This window comes from Oenanthe melanoleuca, chromosome 1A (assembly GCF_029582105.1).
Source record: "Oenanthe melanoleuca isolate GR-GAL-2019-014 chromosome 1A, OMel1.0, whole genome shotgun sequence".
NCBI classification, from domain to species: Eukaryota; Metazoa; Chordata; class Aves; order Passeriformes; family Muscicapidae; genus Oenanthe; species Oenanthe melanoleuca.
In genome coordinates, this window is record NC_079334.1 from 30,549,544 (window position 1) to 30,564,778 (window position 15,235).

The 15,235-nt window shown below is 36.0% G+C and overlaps 1 protein-coding gene across 1 annotated transcript in view; it reads left to right on the forward strand.

Annotated features, from left to right (window-relative positions):
* Positions 1 to 829: 829 nt before the first annotated feature.
* MGAT4C (MGAT4 family member C) overlaps positions 830 to 15,235 on the forward strand; it is a 302,954-nt gene continuing 288,548 nt past the window's right edge. The window contains exon 1 of the mRNA XM_056515977.1: positions 830 to 1,173. The gene's annotated coding sequence lies outside the window, so the exon portion shown is untranslated. The remainder of the gene's footprint in view (positions 1,174 to 15,235) is intronic.

Below are 15,235 nucleotides of genomic sequence, written 5' to 3' on the forward strand. Positions count from 1 at the left end.
TGATTTAGAGGATAAAAAACTTAATTTAATACATTTAATGAAAAACTCTTGTTCTAGTATTTTCAATGTAAAATATTTTTACATAACAGTGGATATTAGTTACTTTGTCAAATAGCTTTTGCACTAAAGTGATACTCAGAAAACTTCAAATCTATATTTTTTGTGAAATAGGGTGAGAAGTGGTTTGTAATTTAAAAAAAATCCTGTTACACAATATTTTTTAAAGACATGGCAAAATATCAATCACATTTTTGGAGGATTATCTAGGATTATCTACTAAGGCTAAACACGGTGATTGTTCAGAATTTTAGCTGTCACTTCATTTTTTTTTCAACAAGGGGAAAATACTGCTCTTTCCTTTCCTAGAATATTGAAAATGAACATAATTTCAACAATATATTACCTATTAAAAACAAAAGAGAAAGAACAGGTAGTGGAAAAATGAGCTGAGTGTAAACAGATAAGCTACTAAAACAGTGATAATTTCCAACACTTAGATTTTTGGTAATAGTTATGAAATATGTTGCCATTTATCAACTTTTAAAAGTTTGAGTATTTTTTTTCATATAGAAAAATCCAGGGTGGTGCTTTTTCGGTTTGTCGGGTTCTGTGTGGTTTTTATTTTTTTTTTTTCTTTTCCCTTTTCCTTTCTCTTTTTTTAACCTGTGGCTTGAAAGAAAGCAGCAGTGAGAATGAATTTCATGCTAGTAGACACTTTTAAGACTAGATTTAGCTGCAGTCACATTAGCTTAGATAATGGGAGAATTTTTCTTCATTGAAAATGCTCCCTGTCGCTTAAGAAGAACTCACTGAGGCAGCCTGCCATCTAGCTTTTTCACAGCAAAATAGGCTTGCAGACTGCAGATGAGAGACTCGGGAGCAGAGACAATTTTAACTTAGCCATCCCTAATTTATCTCAAGCTTTTTCAATTCATCTTCACTGCTCTATGCACACTGGAACACCAGATTGTCAACCCCTGGGAAAAGAAAGCAGCCAGGGATCTAGAGAGCTGTCACATCCTGAGAAATATTTAAATTGTGCTGATTTTCTTCTGGAGTGCTGAGCAGAGGGAATGAAACTCTCCATCAAGTCATAGCTTTGCGGGCAATAGATCAGAGGATACTGCCAGTTTTTCTAATGGATTATTGTTATCGGGCAGGTTCTTCCTGAAGGTATGTAGTCACTCTCTCAATTCATTACCCACACTATTTATCAGGTAATGATCTAATGAACTGGTAATCCAGATACATTAAGAAAAATGTTAACTAAGTAGTCTGTATTGATTGAATGATGGCACTTTATTGCAGCATGTTTGCAGGTAAAATACTCTGATCTACTTAGTGTGGATGTGTTGTACCTACTGCCAAGTGCTTTGTCAGCAATCCCCCCCAAGCAAAACCAATCCCTAACCTTTAAACAAAAAAGCAAAAATCTATTATGCTGCATACAATATTGCCACAAGTTGATGCTGGCTGCCCAGAGAATGTGGTTTTTTGAAACAATGAATGATCAATAGTAAAATCCTATGTCTGATTTTAAATTTGTTATAGATGAGTATTAATTTTGCAAAACATTTTCCAAGCTGGGTATATGCAGAACTCCCCTTAAAGTACTACAAATTAATTCTGGAGCTAGATATTCGCTTGTTTACTATGATGTTCTGTCCTTTCACATGGGGAGTTACAATATTTCATTCTGAAAATCTCTGATAGATATGTGACAGAAGTCTGCTGTTGCATCTGTACTGCCACACTCCAGGAGCTTCTTAGTAAAGCATAAGGATTATATAGCACAACACGAGGTTTAAAAATAAAATCTGCAAAGAATTTCTGCCTTTTAAACTTCTGTGTTTATATAGGAGTTACAGCATGTTCCTCCTAATCTGAATTGCTTGCTGCATATCTGTAGCTTGTGAGGCAGCCTGACCTAAAAATGAAAGATCTCTAAATTGCAGAAGCAGCCAGACATTTTTGAACTATTCCAAGCGCGGGAGTTGCTGCAGAGATGGAAAAAGCAGTGCCACATTTAAACCTAAGTCCTGGCCCTGCTTCATTTCCAAGTTGGCACTCCACCTGAGTACAAGCTCTGAACACAAATTGGCAGATGCAGGGCTAAGCAAGAGTTAAGCCCTGAGAAAAATAAAAATTCTTATCTGTAGCTTCTTGCCCAGTGCACTGACTGGGCTGCTGTCATGCTACCAAGAATAAATGATGTATGAGCTTGTCTGTGGTGTACTTGATAGTGCAGTAGATATGCTGAACTGGATTTTTAGTCACAAGACAGATGTTTGTCATATTTTGGAATATAGTGCTGAAAGAAAGCAATAAGATAGAAATAGTAACAAAGCTGAGGTATGAAGGAAGTGTCAAAAGCCCATATAGGTTAAAAGCAGTATATCTGAGGCAAGAGCATTTTCTAGCATGTTTATCTTCCTCTGTTTAAGGAATATAGTATATTCAAGGCATTAATAAAAAATTAGAGTAGTACATGTTGCTCCTCTATGCAACACCTGAAAGTTCCTTTCCTCTAGTGCCTTGGAAAGGCTGAAGACAAAAGTAGAGAGATTGATTCTATCCCATTTCCAATGAACTCTCTTAAACCACTTCCTTTCTTTTGGACCTCAGAAAGACTCAGGCAAAGAGGCTTCCACCATCTAAGCTCTCCCTAGAGGCTCCTACCATCAGCAAGATATTTTTAAAGGAAATGTGCATGCTAGCTGTGTTGTCCCCAATCTCCCAAACTTCTCACTTAAATATATAGAGGCATCACAACATGCCCATGGATTTTTCAGCATGTTGTGCAATCACTTATGAATGTCACAACCTAGAGGGTAATACAGGATTTTCTTATTATATATTGCTCATATGAAAACTAACTTTTCCAGATCACATTCCATTTTGTCTCCTTTGGGTCCAATTACATGTTTCTCTTTTAATGCTTGGCTACCTTAACCACTGTCTTTAAAAATATATTTTTTTCTGATGTATGGGATTGGTAAGTAACCAAGAACAACAAAAAAGTACGTTGGTTTTTTTTTCCAAAGCAAGATTAAGCAAAACACACTAAAACTAGATTTAAATGAGAGGTAGATATTAAATAATAGATAATAAATGAAGATTAATAGCTTTATGTTCCATCTTTACCTTTGTATTCTGTTTTACTTTTCTTTTTTGTCTATCATGCTGTGCAGTCCTAGCTCTCCCCCATTCTCTTGATGGAGAATTCTGATGTACCCACATATTATGCCATTTTTCTGCTGGATTTTTCTGCTGCCTTCTGATAAACTTTTAGGCCATTTCTGTAAAGAATTGTATTACAAAATGTGGTATAGCATAAATGGATGAAAATAGTCTGGGAAGAAAGCTGAAGCACAAATTGTTTGTTATGGTGTTAAAATTATAATCTGTAGTCTTCTGCCTGTTGTGGTTCCACTGGTATTCCTGTTCCACCTTCAGTTAATTGTTCTTACTTCTTTCCTACATTAACAAGTTCATTAAAAAAGAAAGAAGTTACATTTAGGAACAAATACACCCATTTTATTTACATTCTTCAGCAGTCCTTAGCCAACACTGCTTACCTCCTGTGCCAAGTTTTGCTGAAGTAAGTTTATGTGTTGACTGTATTCCTTCCTTGATACCATAGGTTCCACACTTTCCTGTTCTGCTGTGTGCTAGACAATCATAAGAACAAAAGGACAATTTTGAACTTTTTATGCAATGCTTCTGGTTTTCCCTAGTGCTTATTTAACATCTGTTTAAGTCTAGAGTTTGTTCTTCTCCCAGAGTGAGCCTCTAGAAGGCAAAGATATTACACTGAATTGATACAAAAAGAGCAGCTTATTTGTGTCATTCTTCTTCCTTCTTACTTGTTTTAGATTTGCTATATGTTTGTGATAACACATAATTCTATGCTGTGGAAAAAACCAGTATCTCTTGGAACATTTTTGGGGAAAAGGTAGTTAGTGACTCTTTAATATAATTTATTCTTTGAACTCTAGTAGGTAACTTGTGGGAAAAGGGCTTAGAGGAAGAGAGACCTAGGGGCATGGATAATGATATCATGAATGTTCTCAGGCAAAACCTGAGTATTTCTAAGATCAGGAGTGCTATGACCAGATTTGTTTCTTTCCTTTCTGTGTCTTTCTAGGTTTCAGGGCTGATTTGTTGCTGTTTGAGCATTTATTAAATGAATTATTTTGTTTCCTGTGCATCATTTAAACAGGCCATTAGCTAGACAACACATTCAATTATATATTCATTTTGCTAAGATTCAAGTAGGTCTAATGACATACAGAAAATCTTTGCACACACATATTTTCACAATTTTTAGTGAACAAGAGTAAAAATATGGTTTCCCCTGAGAATCATGTCTGATTATTGCAAAGAAATCCAAGAAATAGTGGTGGAAATAACATACAAAGCTAGTTCAAGTTTGATATGTTGTCTTATTTTGGTTGAAATGCTACACTGTCAAAGTGGGATCCAGATTCTTAAATTGTGGGATACCATGCCTAACTACAGGTACAAGTCCAAGGCCTCACACAAGTTTTGTGTTGTATCTTTTAGCCCATTATTTTAGTTATGCAAAATATCTGGAATTTTAGTCAACATTAATATTTAAGTGACTGAGTAGATATATGTTCATATTATAATAATTTTTAAAAAGGATAAATAAGCACTTGAAATCACTTCTCCTTTACTTTGTCTCCATCTCTTAAGAGAATTCAGATCAAATAATATCACAATTTTAGTGACTTATATCCTCCTAACAGGCAAAGTGTAAAGCAGCTGGTACTCCTGTTGAAAGGGACATGCCTCACAAAGATATTGACAAGTCCATGGTCAAATAAATTAATTTTGACTTCAGGGTAATATCTTTCAGATTATTTATTTTTAAGTAAATATTATAAAAGTGGACATTAATTCTCTTGTTCTATGATTACCTTAGTTTGACATATTTTAAGTAAAGCATTTTGTTTTGAAACACTTGCAAAGCTTTGACTGTGAAGCTTGCCAGGCCCCTCCTTCAGCCAGTAAAAATAAGTTTGATAAAAAACTGGCTTAAAATGAATAGTTTTTCAATAGTTTAGTAATTTGAATCATGTTATCTAGGGATCTTATGACTCTGAGACCTGAATCACAGCATCAAAATACCAGGGAGACTGAGGCTGTCAGAGTAATGAGGTAGAAGGATGAATTTCCCCCTTTTTGCAGCAGCAAACTGTTAAATTACAACAGCTCTGACATTTAACCTCACCTTAAAACTGCCTTGCATTCTCTGCATGTCTCCCCTACCTCCTGTCAAAAAGTGTCAGTGGAGGAAAAACAAGATGTGTGCTCACTTTCAGAAAAGAGCTTATTTCTCTGGTGTGTGCCTCCTTGGGGAAAAGCAGACTGGCAGCCAGACAGGGAGGCTGAAATCACCTGGAGCTCTTATTCTTTCCTTGCCATCAAAACACTTGCTGCAACACTCAGCAAACTGCTGAGTCAATAAGGATCTTTAAGAACTATCTGTTCAGTTTACCTGGTCTAGTGAAACAAATACCAGGCCTGATAAATTTTATAAAAGTACTTCACTACATACTTGATAGTGAAGTAGTTTGTTCTTCTTTGTTATGAGGGGGGTTGTTTGTTTTGGTTTTGCTTCTTCTGTTGATTTTTCTAAAAACTTCTTTGCTTGTTTTTTGTTATTCTGGATCTGTCAGTCCTCTGTGAGAAGCCCCTCCTCCCATACACACACCCCCTTCAAAGTCTGGGGATTTGGTTGGTTGGTTGGTTAGTTGTTTTGGGTTTTTTTTTTCTTGTTTGTTTCTGGCTTCCACAATGTTGGAGATTAGAGGGACTGGGAACACTAAGCTAAACCTATGTGTAAATCTTTAAATGGGCAATGCTTTAATATTATCCAAGTTTGTACAGAGTGTGTTGCTGCATCTTAATCTTCAGCTTGATCAGGGCTCTCTCTCTTTTCATATATCTAGATTAAAGGTCTTTAGTGGAATTCCTAATACAGTAAAATAGAATCAGAGAATGGGTGAGGTGTCCTAGTCCAACACCATGAGCTGTCAGCTTCTGAATACCTCCAAGGATAGAGACTCTCCATCAGCATGAGCAAGGGCTTGGGTTATACTCATAGCAGGGGAGTGACTCCCAGTGCTCAGAGGATACCTCCTGTGCTTTGATTTGTGCCCATTGCCTCTGGTCCTGTTGGTAGACACCACTGAAAAGGGCCTAACTCCATCTTATTTTCACCATCTTTTTGAAAAATTATGCACATTTATAAAATCAGCCCTGAGGCTTCTCTTCTCCAGGATGAAAAGTCTCATTTCTCAGAATTTTGATCCAGTCTCTTCATCACCTTTGCAGCTCTTCACTGAACTGTCTCCAACTTTCCAGCATTTCTTTTTGACTGGGGAGCCTAGAACTGGGCTATTCTAGCTGTGACCTCATCAGTGCTGAGTAGAGGGCAGGTATTACCTGTCTCAGTGTACTGGCAATGCTTTGCCTGGTACAATCTGGGAGACTCCTGCATGGCAAAGGCACATTCCTGGCTCATAATCAATTGTGTTCATCAAGGCCTCTGGTATTTTTCTACCAAGCTACTGGCATATGTTGTTGCATGGGTTGCTCTTCCCCAGATAAGTGACTTTGGACTTCCCTTGCTGAAATAAAATAACACATTGCTTAAAAAGATGATGAAATTTGCTTTCTTTATATATACATCTCAAACTGGTTTGAGGACCCCAGGACACATTATTTAATTCGTTTTCTTAAATAAATTTTAAAAATTAAGAAATGTGGAACCATGTTTTCAGTCAGAAAATCAAGCTTTTTTTTTTCTTATTCTTCAGACTTATGTTAATGACTCCTAGGTACTCTGTAGAAACATGGTGTCACCAGTGATCACCAGCAGTGTTCCTCAGGGTTCAGTTCAAGGGATGGTTCTATCTGATATATGTTTCAACAATATACAAGCAGAAGTTTAACATACTATTAGCAAGTTTTCTGATGGTACCAAACTGGGAGATGCTGACGACTTGGCCTTGCAGAGGGACCTAGATAGATCAGAGCACTGAATATGAAAATTTACACAAACATTAACAAGTCAAAATGTCTGATTCTGTGATTCTGCACCTGGGAAAGAGTATTGCCTGGCTCTAATATAAATTGAGAGAAAAGTGGCTGGAGAGCAGCCCTGCAGGAAGGGCTATGAGGCTGCTGCTCAGCACCAGGCTCTACACAGGACAGCAGTGGTGCTTCACAGCCCAGAAGACAAAATGCATTGTAGGGTACACCAAACACTGGAGAAAAAGGTGATTATCTCACTGTACTGGGTGCAGCCTCACCTTGAGCACTGTCTGCAGTTCTGGGCCCCACAATTTGAGGAGTGTGAGTCCTTCAGTGCATCTAGAGGACTCTGATAAAAGGGCTGGGGGGAATGTCTTGTAAGCTTCAGCTGTGGATTTTGGCTTTATCTGCTTTGCAATAAGTCTGAGGGGTAATAATAAAGGTATTAAACAGGACAGACCCTAAACTGAGCTATGTGAAACCTCAGTAGTGGCCATCTGCCAACCTGATGTAGCACCTTTCACCTCTGTGAAGATACCAAGCAGAACTTCATCATATACAAATACATATAATTATCTTAGCTGTTTTATTTAGTTTATTATTATTAGAGGAAATAGAAAAAAAAAAAAAAAAAAAAAAGAGAAAAAAACAGGAATGAAAGAAAAATTCTTACTTTAAATTGAAATTACCTGGGCATATAAATGTAATGCTGAAATATTTTCTTGCACTGATTTTGTATAAATATTGGTAGACAATTGCATTAACAGAAAGAGTTCAAATTCTGTACTGAAAACATCTCTACATATGAAATGAGATAGTGTTGAAGAAGAGATGGACAGAAACCCCAAAATTACATGTGAGCACAAATATTGAACACATGGCAACATTCACTATAGTGCCTTGTTTCATAATGATCTTGGTAGAGAAAAATGCCAGGGTGTATGGATTGAGCCATAAAGAGCAAGCAATTACACATTGAGATAATAAAGATCACTTACTGGATGTGGTGCATTTATTCAAAATAAAAGTACTGCAAACAGTATCTCTAATGGTATAAGAATGGCAGACTTCCAGGTCATTTTGGAGAAATACTTGGTCTTGTATGCAATAGCAGTGCATGCAGATGAAACCTATTAATTCTTTCCTACAAATTAATGTGAAAAATAAATTTTGTATTTCTGAACCAACAGACAAACTCAGTGTCCAGAAAAATAAAAGAAATGCTCAGAAACTTAATCCACAATTCCAGGTAATGCAGGTAAATAACTTTTCTCCTGAACAAAATCTGCAGGTTAGCTTTTCCAATCCAGTATTTTTATGAACACATAAAGGAAAACTATTTACTTGTAATAGCTTGAAACTTCCCAGCCTTGGGCACACTTCAACTGAGGGAATGAATCTTTTCTTGGGAGTATCCCTCCTATCTATATAAAAGATTTGTAAAAAAAGATGTCCATTAGCACTAGATCTTCTTTATGTTAGTTTTATTCCATAGTCAGAGATTCCTGTGGAGATTTCCTGTAGATTCTTTATCTGCTCTGTGATGGGGATTTAGATTTTCAGTATTGTCAAATGGTGCAACAGAATCTCAAGATTGTACAGCCCATTCCCAGTCACAGATAGAAGATCTGCAAGTAAACTCTCTTGGTTCAGAGTCAGTACTGCATGTCACAATTCTCAGCTTCAAATGAAACCCATCTTACCCAAATAAAACAAACACAAGGGCTCATACAGAGGTTTTAAAAAGCCTTAAAATATTTTAGTTTTAAGTTGAGTAGATTTTTTTGTTGTCTGTTTGCTTTTAATTTAAATTTAGTTATATGCAATATGAAATACTACTTCATCATAAAGTGAAAATCTGTTTGGCGAAGAAATAGAAAAACATAATCTGAAATTTACTGGTACATCATGCCAAATTGAAGCAACCTAACAACCTGAAATTTTATTCTTAGTTATTGAACTATTAATCAAAAAATCTGTTTGACTTATTAGAGAACATATTATAAATTTACCAGACAGAATGGGTGTGTTCAGTACTATGACTCTATTTTAAAATGTATTATTTTCAGTATCTGCAACATAGGATGATGCATCTTTTGTAATCTGTTAGTTTGTGTCCTCTGCCTTCTTACTTCAACTAAGACTCCATTGCTATTTAAAAAGGAAACAAGCAAAAAGGGTGACCAAAATAGACTTGCTTCTAGTGTTAGATGTCAAGGATTTTTTGTATGTCTGTTTGTGATAGATAGATAGATAGATAGATAGATAGATAGATAGATAGATAGATAGATAGATATGAATGGTAATAAGAAATAACTCTGAGATGTAAATGGAATATTTTAATTTCTTTTGAAAATTAGTTTCAAGATCTACAACAATCTAACATATACAATTACACAAGCCTCCAAGCCTCCATTTTTCTATAAACTATACATATTAAAGATAAATAATAAGTATAAATAAAGATAAATATTAAAGGACCTATCTGAAGCATGACTCTCTACTTAGCAATTAAAACTGGTTGGCTGTGCTCTGATTAGTGTTCTTAGACTGAGAGATGACTGTTTAATGTAACAGACTGTTAAAGACTATTTCTTTTCAGAGATTTCTAGTATGATTTACAAAAAAGTTTAAAGACTGTTTTATAAAACACAAATTATACTTATTTGCCTGGATAGTGATTTTTCTGAAAAGTGGAAATATATTTCAATCTACATTTTTGAGAGTCAAGAATAAGACCCACATATAATTTTCTGGATAACAAAGTTTGCTTTTTCCCTAGAAGCCCTTTTTTTTGCAAAGGACAGGATGAAATAATTTGTTATGTATAGAAGTATCTATACCTTTTAGCATAAAATTGCTAAAATTCTAAATGGTCTGTTTCTGTAACACTTGTGTGTTTTCCTTTCTCCTCCATATACCCCCATTTCTTCATTGAATCATAATTCAGCTACCAATATCATGTCTTAGATGCCGGGTTAGGCAGCCTCTGCCTCTCAGAATTTTCTCCTGACATTGCTTGTCTTATGTATACAGCAGAAAGGGATATACAGATGGCTACATGGCAAACTAAACTGAAAATATCAAAGAAAAACTGCCTTTCTGAAATATTTTCCCTTCCCATTGGAGCCATCTAACTGGGGAAACTCATGGGATAATGGCTTTGAAAACAGGCTGTGTTATTAGCATTTTATCCATTCTTCACTGTTTTCCTTTCACTATAGCAGATGCTTAAAGTGTCTGAAAGCCCTTTTATCTTTCCAATGGTTTCTCCTGTTGAGTGCAAGGGTTCCTTGACAGAAAAGAATTTCCATTTTTTATGTAGTACAGTGCAACCAGCAGCAACTTCATTTTAGTAGCACAGAGTTAGTTTGGTCACTCTACAGAAACTAAGTAGGTCACCATTCAAATTCATATGGAGTCCCACATCACAGCTCAAGTTTCTCCCTGTTACTAAACCAACTTAAAGTACCTGTGCTTCACATGGCAATCTTTCTGAAAACATATATTGCACCACCTTAATGATGCAATGTTGTTATTGGGCCCTTTCTGTCCATGTGAATCCATAGAACACAAGTGGTGAGGCATTGTAAATGTGATTGGCATCTTGTTTAGTGCTTGCTGTACCCAGGGACTAGTAGTCTGGTCACTCCTGCCATATGTTATACAGATTTCTACTACAATTGAGCAGCAGATCCTTTTTGATAAAAATTTATTTTAAGTTTTTTGCCCTGAAAATGCTTTATTAATACCACAATCTTGCACAAATATTTCATGTTCAATAGAAGTTTGATTACTGAATATCAGCTTCAGTCATAGTTTTAATAAAGACCAGTGCTGCTTAAAACTCAAGCTCTATGTTTCAATAGCTCATAATTTAACAGCTGAGATATGTACTGTTCTCAGAGTGTTGACATGTAGAGTGAGTGTTTTAATGAAATTAGTTTTTACAATATGGACAGAATGCTTGCACAGTACTGTTTAACCAATTAGCAGAGAAAATAACAAAAATATCTCCTATTAGTAGATCCAATTGCTCTACATGCTGCTATTGAAGCAGATGATGGATATTTAATACTAAATAGGTGCACAGGTTGGTATGCTGGAATGTTGTCTCATTACTTAAAGAATGTGCTTATAGAACTGATATATTGCATTACTTTGTCATATTGTGTCAAGTTGAATTGACTTATAATGTAAACTATGTAACATGATGTGACATCCTGTAATTTGCCATAATTTGTTATGACATAATTTAGCAGGTCAGAAATGTAAAACAAACAAAAACTTGTCCATGAGGAAATTCATGCTGCTCATTTAGGCAAATGTGAAAAGTGTTTTTGCCAGAAAATGAAATGCAAACATATTTTATATGATGGTTACTTCCCTAGAAATATTCCCTATTTGTAGTAGAATTGTTTCACCAAAAAAGATCTGAGAGATGATAAATGCTTATTTTTACTGAGTGTAGGTCTAAGTCTTGAACAGTTCAATTTTCCTCAAAAGCCATCAGAATACAGCACACTAACATAGGATCTGGCTTTCTAGTAATATTTTAGTACAGTGAATGACAACTTCTCTTCCAAAGTCATTAGCATAGACATGTTAATGATCATGCTGAAGCAGAAAAAATATTTTTTCATGTAGGAGTTGACGGACTCATAGCTTCGTATCTGATCACTGAGTCAAGAGATTTATGTTAACATGAAATCCACATCAACCAGAACTGACAGTGTCAGGCAGGTGTCACCCACAGAATCAAGGGGTGATTGACAGAAAATTCATTACGTGATTAGGGGCTTAATTGTTTTGCTTACTCGAGGCAACTCCCACTTACCAGCTCCAGGCACTCACCAGGGCATAAAGCTCTGGGGCTACAGAGGAAGAACGAAAACAAGGTGAAAACAGAGAAAAAAAGACAAAGTTATTCCATTTGTCAGCAGCAATTTATATTTCTTAGGCTGTCCATATAAATGGGAGAAAAACAGCGCTTGAAATAAAGCAGAAGACAATCCTATATGTTATTTCAAGTGATCTTTGGCAAAATTACTTCAGTAAGCTACAGCTATGAGAAATAATCTACAATTGAAATTCATGCTGAGATTTGAGATGCAGCAATCTTCCAGCCTTGCTGCAACACAAATCTTTATAATGGACAACCAAAGAGTAATATATGAAAAATACTAAATTCTATCAATCTATGGTAAGATCTTGCTTTTAAAGCTGCATTGTAAATTTTTTTCTCTCTTTAAGATGTAAAAATGAAAAATACCTAACTTTATTTTAAAAATATTTGATATTATATATTGCTAAAAGGTAACAAGGATCTTGATACACATTTCTTTAGTTAAATATCACTGTATTTTGTATGGGAGATTTCTGTAAGAAACAAAATATTTCAGAAAGTACAGTTAAGTATTTTCTGATAATGACTTACGAAAAAAACAGAGTAAACAAAATTTCTTATTTTTATCATCCCACGTACTTTTTTGGAATGAGCTAAAGTTACACTGAGCAAGGACTAGCAGAACCACTTCTCCTCTTAAGAATAACTATATCCAGGAAGCTAATAATTTTGTAACTTCATTCTTGTCATTGTATTTTGTATAAAACTGAATCTTACAACAACACCTTCTATCTAATGATATGAAGGAGTGCATGAAGGAAATGTGCACCTTGGTTAATTACTGTATCTTCCTCCAGGACCCTTTGAAGAACTGATGACACAACTACTTTAGTCACACAACTTAAGTCAAATGTCTTGTGTATCCTTCCTCCCTAAATTAATCTATGAACCTGTGAGCCTATGTAATAAAATTTTTGAGCATGTATAGAGTTTTAAAAGAGTAAAAACACAAAGAAGCAGTGTTGCAGAACTGCAGAATGGCTGAGGTTGGCAAGGATACCTGCAGATCATCAGTTCCAAACCACGTGCACAAAGCATGGCCAGCTAAGGTAGGTTAAGGAGATCTGTGTCCTTGGGGTTTGATCATCTTTAGGGATGGGGATGCCAAAAAATAAATGAAAAATCTTCTGTGTTTAATCATCCTCCTAGTGAAAACATGATGTTTTAGAGGAATTTCTTGTATTTCTTGTATTTGCCTTTTTTCCAGTCACTAACACCGAAAAGAGTCTGGCTCTGTTTTCTTTACAGCTGTCTTGAACATGGAGAAGATGGACTCTCTTCTCCAAGCTGAACAGACCCAGGCCTCAGACTCTCTTTATATGAAAGATTCTTCAAAGCCTTACTTATCTTAGTTATCTTTGTGGGGTGTTGATGGACTTGCTCTGTTTAAGTCCGTGTCTCTCCTGGACTGGGGAATCCAGAACAGGATGATTCAGATTTTGTCTCAGCAGGGCTGTGGAGGGAAAAGGCATCACCTAACCTGGTGGCAGTACTCTTAATAATGCATTCCAGGTGCTCTTGGACTTCTTTGGTGCAAGGCCACATTGGTATTTCATGGTCAGCTTGTTCACCAGCACTTCCAGGACCCTTTCTGCAAAGCTGGTTCTCAGCCAGTTGACCACCAGTGTGTATTAGTGCCTGATGTTGTTCTTCCCTGGTCACAGGATGTTGGTATTTTCCTTTGTGGAGCTTCATGATGTTCTGATTCACACATTCTCCCAGCTTTGAAGTTCCTGTTTGGTCCCTCTGTAAGGCAGTGCATCCAAGAATGTAATGCATTCTTGACCCTCTGCACAGTTAAAAAATCACCCATGTCATTATTGAAGTAAAAAAGCTCTGTCTCTATTATTGGCAATAATGGCAGAAGGCATATAGAAGCAGCAAAGACAAAAGTACAAAAGGTGTAGGATACGTCCACCCTCCATGTTCTTTGTCACCAGTTCTCCTTCTCTAATCAGCAAAGATGATGGTGGGTCTTCATTTTCCCTCATCTTCCTTTTGCTGATGATATATTTGGAGAAGTCCTTCCTCTTTTCCTGCATGTACCTCAGCAGGTTCACAAGTCCAGGTTTGACTTTTTCTTTCTTTACACAATCCCTTGTATTTTCAGACTAATGTCTTTATATTCCTTCTGGTGACCAGGCCCTGGTTTCACTTCTTGTATACTTTCCATATATATTAAAATTTTTAAAGTTCTACTTACTCACCTGTAAATGTCTGTCACCTTTTCTTGGCTGTCATTTCTGGCTTGTTGTATTTTTGGAGTCTGGAGGATCTGATCTTTGAGAATCACTGACTGTGTGATTTAGATTAATTCTCTGTGTTAGCTGTTAGATAATAGACAGCTTTCTCAAAATTATTTTTTCAGAGCAGTGATAGGTTGCCTTGACTTAGAATATACTTAAAATAATATTAAAGTGTCACTAAGTAGGGAAAGGGACTATTTGAAAAGATGTTATCTTTCTTGCAGGACATGATGAATTATAATTAGTCCATATCGCATGCAGAATGGTTACTTTTTTAGCTAAATAGAAAACCTCCTCTAAGGACTTCCTTTATCAATTTTAGGCATGTCCTAAAAGCAGTATCTTTTTCTGGTAAAAAGCTGACAAATTGTGTGTAACAGAATCAGAACTGTAAAAGATTCCTGATACCTTTTCTGACAATAGAAAATATAATTGTTCAATTTTAGGACTGTGAAGTTACTTTTTACTAGAAATATCTTCACCTTTGGTACTCTATTAAAGAAGGAAAAAAAGAGCCACAACAATGTAAAGTGTTTCAAGCACAGATCATTTTATTATCTTGTCACAGTTGTTTGCATGTACATATAGAATATAATGTGTGTAATATACAGCATTTATGTAGAATTGTCAATCTTTACTAATGCTTGCTTTATCATGCAACAAAATAATTTTTACATAGCCTAGTGCGTCAATATCCCATCTTCCTTCTAGTTACCTTTATCCAAATTCCTGCCAAAATCTCATTTTTTTCCAAAGCAAATATGAAAACAGGTACTGAATTAGGTGTCAGTGCAGAGAACCACTGTGGAGTTTGGCAGTTTTGTTCTTTAGTGCCCAGCTGCCTTGTTGCTGGTACTCAGACACAGCCAGCCTTACTGAGTTATTCAGGCACTCTGGGCCAGAGGAGAGACAGCATCTTCTCAGAACTAAAAATGTGCACATGTACAGTGAGGCTTCTCCTCAGACTGTCCCCAAATAGCAATGTCAGTGTGTGTCTCTGTCCATGGTGACAACTGAC